The following is a 21607-nucleotide window of genomic DNA, read 5'->3' on the forward strand; positions in this document are numbered from 1 at the left end:
ATCGAAGGTATACGTGGAATCGGCTCGACTGTCCTGCCTCGGCGAAGGGCCCGATAAAAAGAAAGTAGGCCGACTCGGTCGCCGAGTTCTCTAATGGTAATTATTAGGTAATTGTTTGGCCGTAATTGCTCGGTATCTCGACTCGCCGGATCTCGCGATAAGCGGGTTTCCTCATGCGGAGACGTTCTGCCGCTCGTTCGTGCCTCGGGGCAGTTTCCTGCGTTTTTCCGGGAATCGGGAATTAAGGTCCTTGTCCCGGATTCGGTGCTCCGGGCCAATTATGCTAATCGAGAGCGCGGCGGGATTATTGGATCGAGGTTTACAATTTTCCGCCATTTTTCTTTTTTCTGGCTCCTCTTTTTTTTTTTTCTTCTTATTCTCTTCGTCTTCGCCTCGTGCCAACTCGAGGGAGAACTCCGGGAGGAAGGACGACGAAGGGAAATTAATGGACAGGGCGAGGGAAACGACGGGGACCATTTTCGAGGCCGGAGGGAGTTCCTCGCTCTCTTCCTCTCTGTAATCAGGGATGCAGCTCGGAAACGGAAGTGGATGGAACTCGGTCCTAGCGGAGGAATGTAGGTCAAGAAGGTTGAGCATCCGGGCGCTGTCTCGACCAAAGGAACTAATTCCCTACAAATTACACGACTTGCACCTCGAGTACTCCGCTACTCTCTCGTCTGCTCGACAGTCCGGACCGAGTCTTCGTCGACTCTCGCGAAGAAACCTCGGCCGTCGAATTTGGGCAAAATTAACGCGAGGGTAAAAAAAAAATGACGCGTCTTGCTCGAAGTAGCAAATAATCGAAAAAATAAGTAAACCAAAGCTCGAGCGATTGTTGCACCTGGAATCTCAACTCGTCCGCGATATTTTCTTTTTTCACTCCCACGAATGGATGAAATCGACGCTCCGGCGAATTTCCGCGCGCTCGCGTTTCGCTTTTGCCCGGCGCGGGGGACGCGCTTTTAATTGGAATTCCCTCCCGTGGGGCTTGCACGGCTCGACTCAAGGTTAAACGTCGAAAAACGTCGAAACGGGCCACCGGGCGTTTCGGCCCCCCTCAACTTCCGGGCACGTCGATCGCTTCCGTCCGGCGCGCGGAAACTTTTTCCTCGATAACTTGCGAAATCCGTGGAAGGGGCGCGGCCGCGGCTCGGACCGAATCAAATCAACTCGGCAAATATTCGCATCATGCCGTCTATTAAAAGTTGGCGAGGCACTTCGCTCTTGCTACCCCTGGAAAAGTCGCGCGCCCTGTCGGGCTGACGGGTATCGACACCGATTGACGGACGAGACGAGAATCCGGAGGAACCGCCAAGACTCGTGAGAAGCAACCAGATTCTCTCGTCGGGGGAAACGTCGAATCATTTCGTGGAGGGAAATCGCGAGTCTCGCTCGAGGGACGGAATCGGAGGGGCTCCGGATTTTCCGCGCCGTCCTAAAAAATTGACGACGAATCGTATCTCCGAGGCGGCGGGGTAATTAAAGCACGCCCCGAGAAGGGGGGTGGGGGGAGGGGGAGGATTAATCATTTATCTCGCCGCTTTTGCCAGCTCGCGGGATCGATGGTACGCGCGGAAAGTTGGCGCTGCGGCGAGCAACCGTGTGTACATAATATATTCCGTATTGCGCGCTCAGCGCGGTATATATCGGCGCTCGGGGATTTTCATTACGAGGGGTTTGTGCCGGAACGAGAGGAAATTGTCGCGCGTTTGTCCGCGCTCATAATGGGACTCGTTTCCTGCTCGTACTTTCGGGAATGCCCTCCCCGACGCCCTCCCCCCGAACCCGAGGGTGCCTCTTATCGAAGTCTGGCCCTCCACCCTAGGAGGAGTTTGCCGAGTTTTCCACTTCGAGGTGCGCGCCCGGGCCGGCCTCGAATTTCCCCGGGAGGGAATCCCCTCTGCCAAATTGCCGTTTTTAAGCGCGAAAATGTTTCCAATTAAGCCCGCGATTTATGGGCCCTCTGGAAGGTCGGAGCCTCGAGTCCCGCAGCCTCCCTCGCCGACCTCTCCCGACTCCTCGTTACCTTCCACTCCGAGAAGGCCTCGTCTTCCACCATCTCGCGAGACCTCCTCCTTATCGCCCGGAACTCTCCTCGACTTCTATTTGTTTCCGGTGGTCCTCCGCGAAGACCTCGCCCCGCGGAGACCTCTCCCAATCAGGACTCCCTCGTGTGTCTAATGATCAGACGATTCGATTTATCGACCCTCCCCGGATCGACCTGTATAAATCCTCAGGTGAACCTCGTCAGGTTTCCCTCGTTTCGCCCCGAGATATCCCCGCTGGCAAGGAGCCTCCTCGAAAACGAACTCGGGGCTGATTTGGCCGCCTTCGTTAAGGTCGGACCCTCCGACTTCGAGGACGACCTCTTCCAGGTCGACGCGAGCCGTATTTCTCCCTCCCCCTCTCCTAACTTTCCTATTTTTCTTCCTCCCCCGGGTGTCCGACCTTCCCTCCACCTTTTCTCCCTTCGAGAGGCGATAGGGGTTGGCCCCGGGGAAGGAAAGAGTTGGCCCTGCAGTTACCTCCGACGAGGTCCCCCATATTGGACGGATTTTCCGCTCAAGTTCACGACCCGAACTTCGACTCTCCCTCTCTCTCTTACTTTCTCCTGGCTCCTCGGAAATGCACTTTGTAACGCAATTACCCGGCTCGCCAGAACGGGCCGCGCGATGAAAGCAAACGCCGAGAAATATAAATGCGAATGCTCCAATTCCGTGGGCTCGCGTGCCGCGAAATGCCCTACTCCGGGATCGCGATGTTAGCCTCGTTTATCACGTCGCGTGTTATCGCCTTTCGACCACGAAAACGCGCCCCGAGACTCGGCGGTGATAAATAAATTAATCGTAAACTCTTAATGTTCATTTCTCTATGCAAATCAGACCGAACGACGCGAGTGGGTTAGTCGGGTGGATGAAATTCCTCCCTTCGGGGTCGCGACCTCTCGGCAGCGAAAAATGTTCGAATTATTTAGTCATGAATTTTTTTTTAATTTTTTTCTAGGCGCGAAAATTAAATTATCACCGTATAGGAAATCCGCGATTCGAGGTACTCTCGTTAACTCGAGCCTCGGCCCGAGCTTTCTCTCTCGGGGAAATATTCTTCCCTGTCGGTGTCACTTTCGTCCTCGTTATCGGAACGAAACACGCCTCCCTATCGCGTCGCGTTTATATCACGATTAGCAGAACTACTGCTCCCGAGGAACGAGGCGCGGCTTATTAATAACTTCGGCACAGGGCGCGTCCTCGATTCCCTGCTTTTCGATTTAACCGGCAGTCGATCAAACCGCGATTCAAAGAGCCTTAACTCGGCCTTATCGCTTATCACCTCGGTGGAGAGAAGTGCGCGCGAGAGACGTTCGATCTCGCGATAGCCTCGCGCTTTGGCGTCGCCATGGCCAACGGGGCGAGGAGTCGGTAGAAACCGAGCCGAGGATATCGACGTATACCCGTGCATCGATATATCGAACGCGGGACCCAATATGCAGCCGCGTTTACGGCCGGGCGAATTTACGGAGGCGCGGTAATACGCGAGATTTTCAATAAAGGAGGTGACGTTTACGAGCGACCCAGTCTAGCCGGGGACCTCGTAGGTTCACCGACCTACATCTCCTCCGGGATGTCGCGAGCTTTTTCCCCCGGGGCTTTTTTTAGACCCTCCTTTCTGGATCGCGAGAGGATTCCCGGAGTCGCGGCCGCGCCTTGAGGGACGTCCCTGGAATTGGGCCAACGATGCCCCGCTCGATGCGGCGCGACCAAGGTGCACCCACGCATGACTGGTCTCGGTACTTTCGGGTCTTTTCGTTCAATTTCTTTCCTTTTATTTTCATATACACATTTCGAGGGATCGGGGGAGCCTCGAACGACGTGGAATTTTTTTTTTCTTCTTATTCTTCCTTTTGCGATACTTTACTCCCCGGGTTGGCGGGGCCGATCGCTCGTCGAGGCGTTCAGAGGGGGACCAGCGGCTCGTGAATTTAGGGGAATTAGGGCAAGGTGTCGCGGCGAATCCTCCGAGTTTACGAGGAGCCACGGCCGCTCGTCATCTGGAATCTCGGCATGGTCGCGCCGTATTTACTCGGCGGTTGCGCCCGACTTATTTGCAATCCGACGCCCCGTATTTAATTACCCGCTCGTGACGGAGACACCGAAGTACCGGCCAAGTGACTCACTTGCATTGTTTGCCGGTATTGTACCCGCCCAGTCAAAGCATCCGGTGAGATATGGCGCGCGACGACCGGGCCGATACCTAGCCCCGGCATCTCCGCTGATTTCGAGCCTCGCGTCCTGGAAACTTCCATTTTGGAGGATCCCTTATCTGCGTCCGCGTGAATCACGCCCGGAAAAGATCGTCGGCCCGGAAGATTCGCGAAAGGAGGGGCGATGCGGCGAGTGGACGAGGTCCCCGTCCCGGGGGGCAGCCGGATGAGAGGATCGATCAGCGCCGGAGACCGCCTTTTATCGGCATCGATCAGAACCCGAGAACGTCCTCGTACCGACGGAGCCAGCCCACGGGACTTAACCAAATGAGATTCCTCGGCATTCAATTACCCAAAGTGCCTCCTCGACGGTTGACTCGACCCTGGCCCGGGGTCGGCGCTCCCGTCGGCGAGCTTCTTCGCGGTCGTCGCGTTTTCTCTTCGGGTTCTGCCCGAAAAATGGACAACCTCGATTCGAGTAGTTCCCTCCACTTTCCGCAAAAAATTTCGAGACACGTTTTACGAATGTTTAAACGGAAAGGATCGCGGATACCCACGAGGGGTGGGTCGGAAAAAGAGCACCCGAAAACGATCGTTCCCCGGGTCGGCCCGTCTTTTTCTCCCGTTCGATGCTCGAGGAGAGGATAAAGGGACGAGAGGAGGCCTCCTTTCCCACGGGAGGACGGAGGGGATATTTATGGCGACCGGGCCCTTTTTTGCGGGCGTTATGACGCAGTTGACACCCCGTCGCGAGGTCGTCGGGGCAAATAGAAAACCGTGAAATATGTCGTACACGCACTTGGGCGGCCGACAGCCGACAATGTTTGTCCCGCCGGCGGATTATTACGGGGCGAGTTACACCCCCTGACATCCCCCATTAGGACGTCGCGGCCCCGGGTGTGCTTGCATTAAATATACCAGCGAGAGAGCGGGGGTAGGGTGAGTCTCCTCCGCACCCTGCTGGATTATAATTTGCCGAAATACCCGCCCTGGACGAGGCGTTTTTACCCTCCTCCGTTCGTTCCCCGCGAACCGCGAGATCCGGGGATTGTCGCGTTTGTCCCGCTTACACGTCGCCGCGTCTCGGGTAAACCAGCCTATAACGCGAAGTCGCGCGTTTCCCTTGCGGAAAATCGGAGCGACGCGCACGGCCGCAGGCCGTATATCTTACTTCCGGTGTCCGGGATACGAGCTCGCGCCTCTCGTTGCTTCTCGTCTCGCCCTAGCTTCTCCCTGTCTACCTTCCCGTCGGTTTCCCGATTTCCATGCCGCCACGACAGCCTTTGTCCGCCCTCGCGGATACTCCGGTCTGCCCGTCGGGGCGGCGGCGAACGACCGCGGTTGCATGTGCAGTCGCAGCTGCAGCGGGGCCTTCGACGTGAATGGCCGCGTCCGCGATGTCAGGAACCGGGCCTCCGAATGAGCACGTTAATTAATGCCGCGCCTCGACGAGGCCATCCTACCGCGGCGCGTAATCCCGACGTGACAATGGTCGCGCCCCCCCACGCGGAAAACTCACCCCCCAGGGATCCACCTCGCGCAAGCCACTTTCCCACGGAGGTATCACGAGGGAATCGTTCGAATTTTCCGGAGAGGCGTCGAGCCTCCCTCCGGATTCGGGTGCGGGGCTTGGATTTTTCGAAAACGTTTCCCAACCCCGCGGTCCCCTTAAGCGATTCTCCGGCCCCTTTCTCGCGGCCGAACAAGAGGAAATAATTCGGCGCTAACGACAGCAATTACAACCCTAGCCGGCTCGCTCGCCTAATTGCGAGCCTTTTCGGCCGGTCCCTCGATGGGTCATCCCCGGGTTCGATGACCAAGGGTTGAAGTCCCGAAGACGCCATTTTTCCGGCCGTAATTAAATTCCGACAGTCCTCCGGGGAGACGCGTCCGCCATTGTCGCCCGATCGGGGCGACCCTCCCGGAATCTCGCACAGGGTCCTCGGGGGTGGTCGCGAAACCGGCGGCGACCCTCGCGAGCACTCGCCTCGTGGTTTACGGCCGCGCTTAATTTAAGCGCGGAAATTTCCGCCGAGCCGCCGAGTCCCCTCTCGGGCTTTACGAGCGGCTCGCGTTAAACCGGGACTCGAATTGATCCGTGTTTAAGAGACGGGGATAACTCTGGAGCCGAGTCTCCTCTTCGAGGGGGACCTCTCGAGGGTAGTCTATGGCCATCGGTCCGCGGCCGCTCTTTTGAATCCCCGACCTGCACTCTCCACTCCTGGAATCGAATGCTCTCTCCTCCGGGGGCAACTCCCGGTGCATCGCAATCGAGACCGCGTCGACGCCCGCCGCGGACTAATTGAATTCTTCTCGTTATTCCGCACAAAAGACGCGCGCCACCTTGCTCCTCGCCGCAATCCAAGCGAGGCATTACGGCGAGTACCCGGGCCCCGACCACGTACGCGTATCCCGGTGCACCGAGGGCACCCGCCCCGGATTCCCCCGGGGCACGTCGCGCATACTGCACCGGCGAAATTTCTCATTGAATTCCGAAGGGCCCTCGCGTGAGAAGACGCACTTCCCTTTATTGCAAGGGGCAAGAAATGCCTCGGCTAAATTAACCCCTCCCGCGTCCTGTACGGAAGTGCATCGTCGCCCGCGTTGCACCTCGACGGCGGAGGGTTAAGTCCCAGGAAATGCGGCGCATAATTCGTCCCCATTTTGCGTCCGTCGAGTGCGGGGACTTTTCGTCCTGTCCTCGGATTCTCCGAGGGGTCCTCTCGCGTGGGAATGCGACTCGCTTGTCCTGCAGGACCGGCCTAAAAAGCGTAATTTGACTAGGGCCATTAGGCACGCCCGTAAGGGACGAGGCCTAAGCTTTTTAAGGCCGTCTCCAATTTCCGACCTCGTCGGTCCCTGAAACACGGCCGAGAGAGCTTCCACTCGGCCTTGCTCGTAAATTTTGAGGACCTCGCGCGCACGCTCGATACACCCCCCGCAGGGATTGGATCGGGTATCGGATAATTAATTGCGCCGTCTCGACGTAGACTCTGCATACGCCGAGGAGGGCCGATCGATCGCGTCGAAATTCACGGAAAAAAAAAAGAAAAAAATTTAATTTACAACTATTCACGTCCCACTTTGCTTAATCTCTCGTATTCGTATATTTCCAGATCGCCTCGATGCACGAAGAGGGCTAGGACCTCGGAGAGAGAAGCGACGATCGTCCACCTCCGAGTGAGCACCTTTTCGATATGGTTTCGTATCCTCTCGAAAGTATTTATATTTGTATTTTTTTTTTTTTCACATTCTTGTTCGGATCGTTCCATTTCTATTTGGACGTTTTCTTGCATCGCCTCCCCACCGGTCCGGTATCGAAAGGACGCGCGTCCCCGGCGTTGCATAATGCATGCCGCGCATAATCCGCAACGTCACGGGCGTTACGCACGCGGGCGTAATCGATCGCGAGGCGAACGCGCGTGACCGCGGCCCTGCGGAAGTGCCGGCGAGATAACGATAATTAAGCCCACGGAGCCCACTGAATTTTAACCGGGTCCGGATCTATATCCGAATTTCCATAAGTACCTCGCGGTGCATCCTTACGAGTCGGCGGCCGATATGCATAAATTTGCATCGGACCGGTCCCCGAGGGGGGATGGCTCCTTTTTCGTTTCGCACGCTTCCGGCCCCGACGATTCTCCCACGGATCCGCGAGCCTTGCCAAAACGTCCGGTTGATTTAAACCGCCCTTCGGGGCCGCGTCCAAAGAAGGCGAGGCGGACAAGAAACGCCGACGCGGTTCTCTCGGGACTCGATCGCGCATCCCGCGGTCCCATCGGACCGGCGTCGCGGCGCTCTTTTATCGGCCGCCAATTAAAGGGAATAACGAGCGGCGCTTCCCGAAGGTTAATTAGCGGTTCCCCCGGGAGCGCCTCGGCAAGAGGGCCACCGGGAAGGCCGAGGCCCCGAGGGGACTCCTGGCTTATCGATTCCCCGCCACGGATTTCACGTGTCGTTAACCCTGAAATAGCGTCCCCCTCCCCGTTAACTGACGCGATATCACGCGATCGCGATCCAGAGGAAAGTTGCCGTTCCCGCGGGAAGAGGGGCCGAGACGTCCGGAGCGACACTTGGCAAGAGGGACAGGAATTCCTCCGCCCGCCTCCGGGCCGGGGAAACTTTGATCCAGAAACTCGTCCGGGGACTCGTTTAGGGAATACACCCGACCGGCGGAAAACACGTCCCGGCCATTCCCGGGAAGGAAATGAATTTTTTTTTCTATTCGCGTCCCCGAATAGCTCGCGGATCTGCCTAACCGCGCGGCACGAATTAGCTTTGTTTGCAAGTTAAATGAGGACCGGCGGATCTTTCTCCCTCTTCTTTTTTTTTTTTTTTCATCCCCCCTCGATCCCGCGTAAGCTCTCCTGCGAGCTTATTTCGACGCACCTGCGAGCTCGGGAGGAGTTATTAACGAAGCTCGGCCCTCGCGGTGGAGGAGGGTATAATGTACGAGGCCAGGCGGCGTAAGGGGGCGGAATGTACGCGAAAGCTCCGCTCGGGGTAGGAACACCCCCAACGTATATAGGTGTGCACAGGACACAGGTATCCTCGGATATGCGCGCGTGGAGGAAAGCTCGAGCAGGGCGGCGCGTTGAATATTTAAAGTTCGGGCTCTCGGGCTCGAATAATTTTCCGGGGCTTCGAGTTCGCGCGCGAGTTCTGCGCGAGTTCGCGCGTTCGATTCGCAGCCGCGCGTGACAGGGTCGCCGGAAGCCGGAAGTGGAGGATTTCCTACGATTTGAGTCCCCCCCGAATTCGCCCCCTCCGGGAGATTAGGTATTTAAAGCTCTCGGCGATCGGCCCAAGTTTCGACTCCGAAATTCAGCCGGCTCGACGCGACGTCTCGCCGTCTTGCAAATTCGAGTACGCTTCTTCCTATACTTAAAAAAAAAATTTTTCACTCGTTTCCTTCATCCCCGTGACTTTCTTCGCATTCGACCTCCTTCCGTGGTCAGGGGACCTCCGGGGAGGGGATTCCTTCTTTCACCCCGGGTCTTGGGATTAAACATTGAAGCCCTTTTGTGGCGGGCAGGATATCGCGGCAGTCTCGCGGCGCGAAAATATGTCGCGCCGGGAACCCCCGAAATAAAATACCTTGGGAAATTAATGGCCAGACGAAACGAGCGGTGAAACGCTCTCGTCAGGTTTTCACCTCTCCGTTGTTTCTGCGCCTGGTTTTCGGAATCCCTTTTGCCCGGGATGACCGATAGACGGACGGGGTGATAAGAATTTCGACCCCGCATGCCTCGTTTGAGATCCCGATTTAATTTCTAAAATGGTAAATGTGACGTCCACCCCGCATTTGGCTATTAGGCAGATGCAATTACCTTGAGAGAGACGCAAACGTGATTTAGGTCGTTCTTACATTGTAATCTTCAATTAGCAAAGCCGATTTGGTCGGAACCTCGAGAAGCTCGATCCCCTTGTTGCTCCGCGGGGACGTCGTTGGAAATTAGTTCGAAGTGGTTGCCGGTACGATTGCGTTTCTTGATGCCAATCATATCGCACCGCTAATAAGGCGTTCACGGGAAACCGAGAGGAAGAGGAAGCAGGACTAATTGATCCCCAACCGCGGAGGAAATTGTCCTTTATGCGACGTTTTGGGTGGCTCGCGATGCGATTAAATCTCGGTCCATCCGGGGATGTTCACGCCGTGATCCCATCGATGCGGCTACTCTCCCGCCGTCCCGTAAATGGCCACCGATCGATCGGCGGTCATTCTTTCGGTCTGACGATTAATCGGAAAAAATTATCGAAATTATTAAGCACGGGGAAATTAGCAGGAGCTGGAAGCTGAGGTAAAATCGATCCAGGCAGGGAAGAATAACTCGTAGTTTGGGAAATGTCTATTTGCATCCGCTGCGAAGACGTCCCTCGAGCCCTCCTCGTCGGTGTCGGATCGCACTCAGTCCTCGGGTTGCAAATAGCAGCCAAATGAGGTTCCTTTAGAGAGTATCCTCGTTCCTATCGTTCTTCATTTATGAACGCTTAACGGGAGACCTCGTTCAATATACAAGACCGAACCTACATCACTCATTGTCAGGCGGACTTAAAACCTCCTGGAACGGGCTTAATGCCCTTCCCGGATACATCTCGAGGACGGAGATACGACCGTGCTCGAAACGAGGAAGACGATATCTCTTTCTTCCTTCCTCTCCTGGGTTTGGTCTTTCGAGGAAATTCGACCAACTGCCGGTGGAGGCGTTAAACGTAGTTAAGGAGGATTTAGTTCGGGAGGAGCCTCGAACGCGGTTCCTGGGGGAGGAAAGAAGGATCTTCTTCGCCTCTCGCTTTCTTCCCGCCGGATGATCCTTAACGATTGGTCCTCGCTCGGTTTCACTTTCCGTTAGAGCGGATTAGCCCGCGGCGGACTCGGCCGAGCGTTTAGTCTAGACGGAAGGTTTAAGTTCGAGTTAACTTCGGTCTTTACTTATTTGCCGACAAACCCGAGGACTCTCCCGCTCGCTCCTCTCTCCGAGCTTTTCCTACCTTCGAAGATCCCGCGATTGCTCCGAATTGATCGAAGCCGCAGATAATTAAGGAAAAGTGGGAATAAATGAAAGTTTCCTCATTCTCGATTTTCTCGTCTGATCCTCGCCCGCGAGTATTCCTGTCTCCCGAGGTCTCGATCGGCTCGATTTGCATCTCTCGCTCTCGATCGCTTCTCGGAGAGAATTTTTTCGTTAATTTTCCGTTCGGCCCCGAACTCCCGACCCGAGAGGGGAGAAGTTCGGAATCCTCGTTGTCCCGGGCCCTTCGTTAATCCGGGATTTCGGATTGGCTCGACGGCTTCCGAGTTGCCGGCGACACGATGGAGGTCTCGGAATGTCGGGGAGTTTCGGAGTCGCGGAGAGCTCATGAAATTGAAATAAATCCCATCGCGAAATGGCCGCTACTCGGCGAGTTTCCCCCCAATTTTTTTTCTCCCTCGCCGCCTCCGACATTTGGCCGCCCCTCGCATTTAAATTTCCCCTCGGCGTCCCGAGAATCGCCAATCATCGATCGACCAAAAAACGCGAAAGACGGCTCCCCCTTTTTTAACCGAGACTCTCTAATTGACCGTACGTCGGGCCGCTTTGTTCGCTCGCAAAAAATAAAACGAACGAACTTCCCCGTGGTTCGTTTCGTTTGTCTTCCGGACGAGCGACCGCGTCGAGCTTTTGCGGAAAAATCGTATGCACCCCAAAAAAGCCTCAGACGCGGAAGTGGAGTCCATTGAATGAATCCAAGCGAATCGCGCGAACCCGTCTCGTAGGTGTCCAAGTGTCGTTTGGTCGCGGAACCGAGAGGAATATACGCCGATATTACCCGGGGTGTGTACTTTAATTATCGTAGTCGATGCCCCCCGTTTGCGGAATCGTGGGTCGACTTTGGCGACGACGGAGAAGCGTCCGGGCGTAATGCGCCCTTTTAATTAATGGCATTTCCATGAATTTACATGCCGGGCGGGCGCCATCGGGAGACGTAATCGACTCGAAGGCTCACCCCTCCCGTTACTTCAAATTATTTCGCCAATAGAACTTTCCGCGTGTTTGCCGGCTAAACCCCCCGCGCGAAGAGGGCTCCGCGGTTAAATCAATTCCCCGATCTTTGATGTGCCGCCTCCAAGCGTGCGTACTTCGAGTACGAGCTCGACGCCGCGCAAAGCTCTTCGGGGATAATTTTGCGCGATGATGCCCCGGGGGAATTAACTCCCACCTCGTCGGAGCGAATTCCTGGGGGAAGCTTCGAATGGATTATTTCGGAGTCACTCGACGGGCCGTTCGCTTCTTCCCGATTCCTGGAGATCGATTCTCCGCTCGGCGGAATCGAATATCCAGGGACGCCGGCGGACCGGATATATACCCAGACCGAAGTAATTTCCCTACGTTTCCACTATCAGACATCAATCGGATCGTATACAACGATCCGGCTTCGCCATATCCGGCGCTATCGCGGAGACGTCGCCCCGATTTCGCTCCGAAGCGTCGCGCTCGCGAAGGCCGTCGCTTCACCGAGCCAACATAATTTACGGTCCATCGGATATACACGGAGGTGCGATTATTGAGCTGGCTAGGAGCGACTATGGGCGTCCCGACGCGTAAACGCGTTACCGTGTATTAGTCGCCTTCGCGAAGGCGCTGGGCTGACAGGAAGTAATCGCGGATCGAGCAATCGCGGCCGATTTTCAAAACGGAGTTACCTAATTTTTTGCCGTTTCTTTTTTTTTTTTTTCGCAACGATTAACGTTACCCCGCGAAATTCACCGTGCTCGCAGTAATCCCCGTGCGAAAATAATTGGCGCAGGGAATAATTCGCCACGTGTCGTCCGTCAACGTGACAGCGGGTGACGTTCATCCGGCGGGCTTGATGACGCCCGAAGGGACGTCATCGTCCGAACGACCGCGATAATCCCGAGGTAAAATGGTTACTGCTATCGAAGCGATCGAAATGATCGAGACGATCGAGACTACTAATTATAGGTACGGCAGGACCGCCTCTCGTGACCTATCGCCGAGTGGACGCCATTCTCCCTCCCTCTCTTATATTTTTCGAAAGCAATCAAAGTTTCGCAGCAAGCCAATAACGTCTGCGGGAATCGATATTCGATAATCACATCCGGTCCCCCCGGGGTCGGAAGTGCACCTCCGCTTGTGACCAATCTCTGCCTTTGTCACGCGAATCCGCTTTCGAGCACTCGCGGACGGTTCATCGGGCGAGGATTCGCCGATTTCCCCGTTCTCCCGGAATTAGGGTATTCGCGGGTTTTGTTGGGACCCATTTCGGGCCGAGTCATATTCCCGCGGCCATTCCCGGGCGTAGGACCTTTATCGCGGATTTAACGCGCCTCGGAATTGCGCCCGTCAATTAATGCACCGATTCAGCTGCACGCCGACTTGTCTTAATTATCTCCTCCGCCGTTCGGGCATTTCGCGATCTCGACGTCCCCCGGGAAACGCGATCGGGGAATGATTTGCTCGCGGAAATTTCCCGGGGGCGATTTTCCGACCGTGGACCCTGGCGGACGAGAAATTTCGCCAGGAAATTGCAATTAATGACGGTCCAGATCCTCGTTCAGATGCTCGTTAAATTGAAAATTCCAGCCACTCGAGGCAGCACTCGTGAAAATTGCCTTTCCTTGAGAAATGCGAATTTTCCTCGATCGCGTAATCGTTCCTATCGCCGTATTTCGCCTGGCAGTCCCGCAGTGCTCACCAGGGGTGAGATCGATCGGCAGCTCGACGAGAGCGGTTCAGACGCACCCGCGGTCGCGTTCTCCTGCGTCGACACCGCAAGGCACGATCGACGGGAACCGCAACAGTGTCACCAGAGAATTTACCGATCAACCTGGCGCGACGTCGGCGCAGGCTAGGCCCGAGTTAACGCCAGTTCGCGTTAAAACAAAATCGATTCGCAGACCGCGAAGGTATGCCTCGTGAACAGGTGAAACAGGTGCGAGAAGACGGGGATGCCGATGACCGGCACTCGAAATACATAATTGCAGCAGATCGGGATTGACGCGGGTAGTCGTCGGTCGATATAACGTCGAACTGGCCGCGAAACTCTGGCCGGATCGTATCGAGGCTATCGAAAACCGATCAACGGTGGAAACTATCGATAGTTTCGCGTGCCCGGCTGGTCCCAGGGCGCGGCCTCTCCTCGGCGGCAGGGCGTGTGTCGATTTTAATCCGACCCTGTGTTTCCTGCACCCACCCCCTGGGTCCGACGATTCAATAATCCATCGTTCCAACCCCCTCGCTCTCGTGCATCCCTTGGCGAGGCGACTCTTCGCTTTGATTCCCCTGGCCATCGGCGTCCTCGCGGGTGGCCGCGAAGCCGATTGCGCCTGTAAGTGCATTACCGCACCCGCGAGTGCATCGCGGCGGACCGGACGCCGGTCGGCTCCTTTGATCTCTTTCCATCCTTGGGTCCCTTCCGCCCAATCGAGCCTCCACTTCGAATCCTCCTCCGATCGACCTTCCACGTTGGTGCGTCTCTTAAAAGGTGCAGAATGCAATTCGAGACTCGATCGAGATTCGACGGGGGTACAGGTGCTCGATACGGGGTAAGCGAAGAATCGAATCGGGTCCGATTTTCCTCTCGTCTGACGGCTCGACGTATTTTAATTTCGTGACGGATGTGTTTCCTGCCCCGTTTGATCTTCCTACGTGACGCGACGTCGGGCGACGCGATGCACATCGGACTCCCCATTGCGGGCCGGAAAAGAGCTCCGAATCGATCCCTTCCACTTCCCGTGACATTCGCTTTCATGTCGACTCTAATATCCGCGAGTCGCGGTGACGTTCGCGCGTATCGCGGACTCGCAGGGGGTCCTCGTTTCGAGGTCCTTCCGGTACCCTCCGCTCCCTTTATCTCGCGTCGAAAGGACGTCCCCGTTCGTCTGGCGTTTCGAAAAATCTTCGTTTCCGCGTCCCTCTTGCAGCTGACCTCTTGACGCTAGGTCTGCTCCGCTTTAATGTTTCCATTCGAGCGGCACAGCTGCGTTCATGCATCCTACGTGTCGTGCTCGGTGCACAGGAGATAATGCTCGGTCGTGGCGTACACGCGAGTTTGGGTAACACACGAGATATTGCGGCGGGCGCACACGCGAGAAGTCGGAGCGGTTCCTCGGGGAACGAGCAGGAATCGGGACGGAGTTCCTCGAAATTGGAGGAGAAAACGTCGGACCCTTTAGCCCGACAATGGCGGGGCACGATCGCGCCAATCGATGCGAAGGGGGCGGCGAAAAGAGACGTACAAGAGGGCCAAAGCGGTTCCTTTAACTCGTTAACCTCACGTAGTCGCGATCGATGGTGCGTAGCACGTACCTGGCCACGGAGGCACCTGGTGTCGACGTTAGCCCTCGCGTGCGTAGGAATTTCGCGTTGCGTCGCTCGCCCGGAAATTGCAGGGCGACACGCAAGGGGTCCCTCCCCGGGTATCGATTGGAGCGAATGCTTACGCGTCGATCGATTTTCACAATTTTCCCCCCTTATCGATCCGCCTGCCCCAACCGTGGCTTCTTTGCGGGACTCTGGGAACGGAATTGCGTAACGTCGCCGACGGATTACGCACCCCGCGGCGTAATGGCGAACGCTCGCAGGGCTAATTCCAGCCGGCCGAATTACCTTAATCCAGGGGTGCCAGGGGGTGGGGCGAGAGCACCCCGAGAGGGGTAAATCGCGAATGGAATCCGCGCGACGCATTAGAGCATTATCGGATTTCGATTACTCAACCGCGAGTCCCCCTTGTCCGCGCCATTACACGATAATCCGGTAAGTACGCGGAAGGGGCCGATTTCTTGAGGAATTTTCCGCGGCTCGGACGGCCGATGGGACTCGAATTAATTAAATGGCCGGGTTTATTATTCCCGCTCCGTTGGCGGGATCTCGCGAGGATGGGAATTAATAGGAAAGCAGGGAATGAAAGAAACGGTTTAATGGCTCGCCGGTGTATGTATAATGTATATGCGGATGCCGAAGCAAAGCGGAGAGCGCGGCACGGAGAGGCGGAAATAGAATTACCGGTGAGGTGGCAAGTAAAGAGTTTAATTGAATTGTGAGCCGTGAAAAGAGTCGGGCCGGGAGGGAGGGAGGCCAAACGGGAGGAAGAAAGGAAACGGGTAAATAGCGCGGCGGCGTATGCAAATAGGCCGCTTCTTCCCGAAGACGGACGCCGGACCCTGAAGCGCCGCCGACTTTCCCGCGACTAATTTAACCCGCGGATCTCTCGAAAAAGGCGAAACCGGAAACTAAGGACGCGCGACAAAGGGAGAGGAGAGACCCCCGGGGAGGGTCCAGGCTTTGAAACAATGCGCCTCTTCCCCGATGCCCCTTCAAAGCTGGAATCGCGCTCCCCGTACAGTTCTTCGCGGCGTCCGCGTCGTATCTTCGCGAATGGGAGGTGTCATGGCGCTAAATGAACATTCTAAAGTTAGCCTTCAATGACCGATGTAAGAAAAACGGGGGAAAAAGAAGAGACGTCTTATGGGGTGGGGCCGAACGCAGGGCGAACCCCAGGGGAGGGTCGCGACCGAGTCGGCCGCGTTTGGCAACGCTAACCCCTTCAACGGATATGGTGATTTGCCACCCCCGGGGTGCAGTTGAAACAACCCTTCCTGGCAATTACATATCTGTGCGTGGCGCACGTCAGCCCCAGAGTACATTGCCGCGGATGTACGGCGCATCAAGGCACGCGCACCCCCGCCCGGGGGAAACTTGACTTCGGGACAATTCCAGATTGCAACGCAACCCCCGCGACCTCTCTGCCGCTCCACCCTCCTGGACAGATCCATAAATTTTCCGAACGATTAAAGGGGGTCGGGGAGCGCGGGTAATTGTCGCGGCTTAAGGCGGATCCTCGAATCGATGTCGGACTCTCGACGTCGCGTCGCTGCACGGAAAGTCGGCGGATAAATCGGCGAGCCGATGCAGGAAAACACGGAAACTGCGGGGCAAGGTCGAAATAAATCTCCCCCGCGAACGCGGTTGTCGATTTTATTCTCGGTCCGACAGAAACTCGGGACACCGGCGCCGGAAATGGACGCTGGCGTACAAACAATACGCTCCCTGTGTTGATAAAACGTCGCGATTTCGGGAGAGAGTTATCGCTCGACTCCTGTCGTCGATTTTTCGGGACAGGCGTCGCTAATCGTTTCCTTTGGCGAGGTCGATTTCCGCACGCGGAGCCACCCTGTTCGACTCGCTCGGGGTCCATTCTCGACGGGAGGAGGAAACATCGCGCGGAAGGGGGAGGATATTTAGCTTTATGGAAAATACCCGTCGACCCGATCGAATCGGTTTTGCGAGCGCCCCTTGTTGATCCGATTAATCGAATCGGGGCATTCGGTTCGGTAAATGGACGCCATGGCCGGTGGGACACTCCGGACGTGCGCGCCCGCGAAACGGTTCCATTAGGAGGCAACCTAATGTTCGGATTCCCGTATTGTCGGGCACGTCCGGATGCGGGATATAATTACGTTGCAAGCCTAATGCACAAAGGCCCTCCGTCCACGTGGATTCCGGGGCGGGGGGCCCGAAAACACAGCGGCAACGGCGGGTAAACGGATCGCCGTTGACTGGCCGCGAATCGCGCGAGATACCTCGCGATCGAAGGAACTAATCGATTCCGTCGCCGCGACGCTTGCCAGGAATTCGTCCAGCGTTTGGATGGAACTCGTTCCCGGAGAGTCCTCCAAAGGATCGGAAGGTTGGAGCGACGTGCGGTTAAATCCTGGTCGCGAGGGTCTATCCCGGTGTTTGTTTCGCCGCAGGGTTTCGCAGTTTAGAGCAGAGCCCAGGGCATCGGGTATCGATCGGTAGGGCGAGAGGAGCCAGGGGATGCGGAAGGCAAGGGTGGCCTCGGATGCGGACGCGAGAATGGACCACTCTTGGAGGGTGGAGGGGGCCGAAGGAAAGAGGGCGAGAACGGAGACTGTTTCCCGGCGATACAGTCCCAGGATGCGCCGGGGGTCCTGGACTCCTCGAAGATGGGGATAAAAAAAAGAAGTCCCGGATCGATGCGCCGTCTATGGGAGTCCTTCCCAGGGAGTTCGCATTAGGTAACGGCAGATCGGACGGGAAGTCACGGGCAAGTCGACAAAGCGGCCGCATTAGCATAGACCTCCCTGGCGCTCCTTGCACGGCATCCTTTGCCACGTAACTTGGAACATGCTCTCCCCCGGAGCTACCCAACTCGGGATATGAGTTCCGGGCTGGGCTCGCCAACTCAAATCCCGATACACGGAGTCCATATAAATAGCGTATAAATATGTATGGGAAGTGCACCGTGCATCCGCGATCTGAGACAATGCCGCGCGGTTATCGCGGGAACTTCCAATAATCGTGCCGATCCGAGGACACCTGGTCTCCGAGGAAGATCGAACGTGGACGCGTCTTCCCGTTTTCAGGCTGCGGGATAAAGAAAATATACACAGGGAAAATCTTTCGAGTTCCCGGAACGGGGAAAGGGCTTTCTCCTTTCTCGGTGGAGTGCGAGCAGTCTGGTGAATTTTTAAAAGGAGCCTCGCTTCTTCCCAGTCCCCCGGAGCGGTCGGCGCAAACGCGACTAAGTGAGTCCCTCGCCGAAGGTTGTGGATCTTTTCCCTTAGATTCAAGAGACGCCTTTCCGAACGAAAGCGACCTCGGAACGGGGAGGGGACCATTCATCGCGCCGGGGAATCTCTTGCGCCGATTTAACGAGGATTTCACTGAACGGCGTGCACGGCGGACCGATATCGAAAGCGAGCGTTTGATTACGGATGATTAATTGCCTCCCCGATTCCGCGGTCCGGACGATATCCGCGGAATTTCGCGACAAGGGGTTCCCCTCGACGTTGCGGATCTCGGTCAGTTGCGCCGATTAAGGGCGAGTCTTTGCCCGGTGCGGCGATGCTCTCATTAGGAGGAAACGCACGCGGCCGGGTAAAAGCGGACTTTATTACGCGACGCGGCCGTTCCGCGGCGGGCTCCCCGCGAACCGTAAAACCCGGAACGCTCTGCGGGCGCGCCCGTAAACGCACTCCACGCGGCGGGCTTTATTTGAGTTTCATGTGGGATTTACGAGGCCGAACGCCATCGGGCTCGGCTGCGTTTCCGATACACCTCCCTTTTGCCGGCCGGCGGTAATTCGCGTCGCAATATCGGTTAATGGAGACGGATACGCATCCGCGCCAAGAACGCACCCCATTTGTTCGGCAGTCTTTCCTCCTTTCAGAGCGTACCTCCGGTTTTATCCCGCCGTGTCGTTCCTTGGCCAGTTACCGCGTTTCGAGGCACCCTCCATTTCGCTCGCTCTTCATGGACGTCCCTGCAGTCGCTCTCGATTTTCAAGAATTTCCTCCTCTCGTTTATCCGACGCGATTAATCACGTGGATAAAAATGGTTTTCATGAACGGGAACGTTATTTTCTTGATCCGGATCCACGATTGCCTGACACTTTTGTCTCGGAGCGACCGAGGGGTGCGGCCCAGCCACCAAGGGGTTAAGAACAGCTTTCCTTTGATCAAAGAAACTTTGCTCTCAGCGTCGCTCTTGTGCTCGGCGACTGGCTCCCGCTCGTTTTACCTAGACGCGGGCGAAAGCACGAAAGCACGAAAGCGGAGAAGTTGTGCAATAAATCGCAAAGTTCGAGTCCGCGCCGCTTAAGGGGAACGGGGGGACGCTATTTTTGAAGTACAGGACGGAAAGCCGTGCCTGAAGAGAATTCGAGTATTCGGCTGAATGGCGGAACGTGCTCCTTTAAACTCGTATATTTATTTATTTAAAAATTATAAAAAAAAACTGTGTATGGGAAATAAATATCCGCAGCGACGGGAGCAATTTTGCTCCCTTGGAGAGCGCGCGCCGGCCGCAAGGGGCAGCAATCCAATCTTAATCGGCGATGTAACCGGTGACGAATTTGAGGAGGGTCGGGAAGTGGATGACAGAGAAGCCGGGTGGAGGAGAAGATTCCATTCGGGCCTTGTGAATCACGATGACTAAGACCGCCACCCTGGCGATTGTTTCCTCCCTTGACGACCTCGCCACGAGGCGCCCTCTCTTCCGGAAGAACCAGGCCGGGTGGTCGAGTCCATTTTGATCAAATATTTTACCCAATATTTTTTTGGGAAAAAAAGAAATGGAAGAACCGTCTCTGGTCGAGCGTTTGTTTCCCTTTTTAATTCCACTCGGGTTTAAAATTCGAGGGAGCCATTTGCCGGCGGAAACGGGCTTTCCATTGAGACCTCGAGGAGGCCCGGCCGAGGCTCGCGGAACCCTTGAGCGATAATCGCTTCTGATAACGACGAGTCTCCTTGCCGCAAAGTCCACACGGGGTTCGGCTTTATACACAGAGTACACAGAGCGAGAGAGTCGCGGCGGTATTGCGATCTCAACGAGTCCCCGGTACGTAACTTGGGATAATTACGCCCCGCGGTTAAACACTTAACGGCCGAAGGCGCTTGCGGGTCTCGCATCCGAACTGACGCGAGGGGGCTCCGAATTACGGAAGGGGTTGTCCCCTGGCGAGTCGAATTTCTCGATCGTCCAGGAAAATTCCGGAAAGTCAGGAAAACCTGAATCTCCGGAAAATCGGGACGACCTCGGTCCAGTGGAGGCGCGGCGCACCTGCGCGTCGGCCCTGAAGAAGTGGCCCCGTTCTCGCGAGAAGATCTATTTGTCGCTCGTTAACTATCCGTTGTTAAGACGACCGACTGGTCGACATAGAAAAGGGAGCAGTCGCTCTCGGCCGGTCGATCGGGAAAAAGAAACGGAGAGAAAAAAAATATCGGCCGCTCATCTCCGGTCGGACAATGTACTCGTGGCGAATCGATACCATCATCGGGGCTAATAGCTCGCCGGTGGCTGGCAGCGTTTCCATTTTTTACCGGTGGCTGGTCCTCTCGGAAATCGATTCCCTATCGGCCGTCCGCGTGGGCAAGTTTCGCGGGGAATAAAAAGGACCCGGCCGAACGAAAACAAAAATCGACGGCAACGCCGGCCCGCGCGGAAATCCGCGAGAGCGAAATCTCATTTCCGCGTGTTTCCACGTCACCTGCCAGGGCGGCATTTATTCCCCCCCGAGCCGATCTTCCACTGGAGGTTTTCCGGAAAATCCTCCTCGCCAAAGAGACGAGGGGAAGTGCCCGTGGTCGGAGAGAAGTCTTTGGCTTCTTCCTTCGAAGTGGAATCGAGAACCTCTCGCGATGCTCCCTGTATTTTCCGGGGATTTTTCCGGGACCAAGAATCGCTGACCCCGCGTCGCCTCCTGCCGGGAAAAATCGTGGACATTTTTTTCCGAACGACCCGTCGACGGCGAAGGAGGCTCGGCCGACAAATCGCCACGAAGAACTTCGGAGAAGGGCGATAAATCAATTTCCGTAGTTACCAATGCCCAGGGTCGCCCGGGGAGGGGCAAACAGAAGAGGAACTCGATTTCCTCGCGACCCGAGGATCCAACCCGAAGGACGTCCCGGGGGAGCACCTTCGCGGACGTGGGGACAACGGACGTGCCCTCGACTAAGGACTTTCCGTTCCCTCCTGCGGCCCGGACAGAAAAATCGCGACATTACCGCGGAACCGAGAAATTCACTGAGAGAGCGAGAGAGACGAGAGCACCGACCAAGGGGGACGGAGAAATCGACCGGGCAATCGGTGGGGTCACGAAATTACGTCGGTTTACCCGCTCGTGCCGTGGAAAACTGCGGCTCCAACGGAAAGTCGATATCTCGCGTTTCCCGAGGAAGGAAAAGCCGCCGAAAGCCCCGGCCAAAGGCGACGTGACCCAGGTGAAAATGTCGCCGGTTAGGAGAGACCTACGTCATCCGGGAAATTACCCCTGACGTCTCGCGAAAATTTCCAGAAAATCCGCCCCTCGCCTCGTATTTACCGAACGTGGCTGCCCCGGGAAAATGGGGCTTTTGCGGAATTCCCACGCCAGACACTTTTC

The 21607-nt window shown here is 56.2% G+C and overlaps 1 protein-coding gene across 4 annotated transcripts in view; it reads left to right on the forward strand.

Moving 5' to 3' along the window:
- The window catches only part of LOC105701191 (protein tincar), an 89915-nt gene that overhangs the window by 16245 nt on the left and 52063 nt on the right, over window positions 1-21607 (forward strand). For 2 of the 4 annotated variants that reach the window (XM_012427714.1, XM_012427717.1), the window contains exon 3: window positions 7315-7378. The exons of 1 other annotated variant lie outside the window; for it this stretch is intronic. The gene's annotated coding sequence lies outside the window, so the exon portion shown is untranslated. Of the gene's footprint in view, window positions 1-7314; window positions 7399-21607 lie in introns of all 4 variants that reach the window. One more of the 4 variants, XM_012427715.1, reaches the window with a different exon arrangement.

This window comes from Orussus abietinus, unplaced genomic scaffold (assembly GCF_000612105.2).
Source record: "Orussus abietinus isolate OABI.00-Male unplaced genomic scaffold, Oabi_2.0 scaffold5, whole genome shotgun sequence".
NCBI classification, from domain to species: Eukaryota; Metazoa; Arthropoda; class Insecta; order Hymenoptera; family Orussidae; genus Orussus; species Orussus abietinus.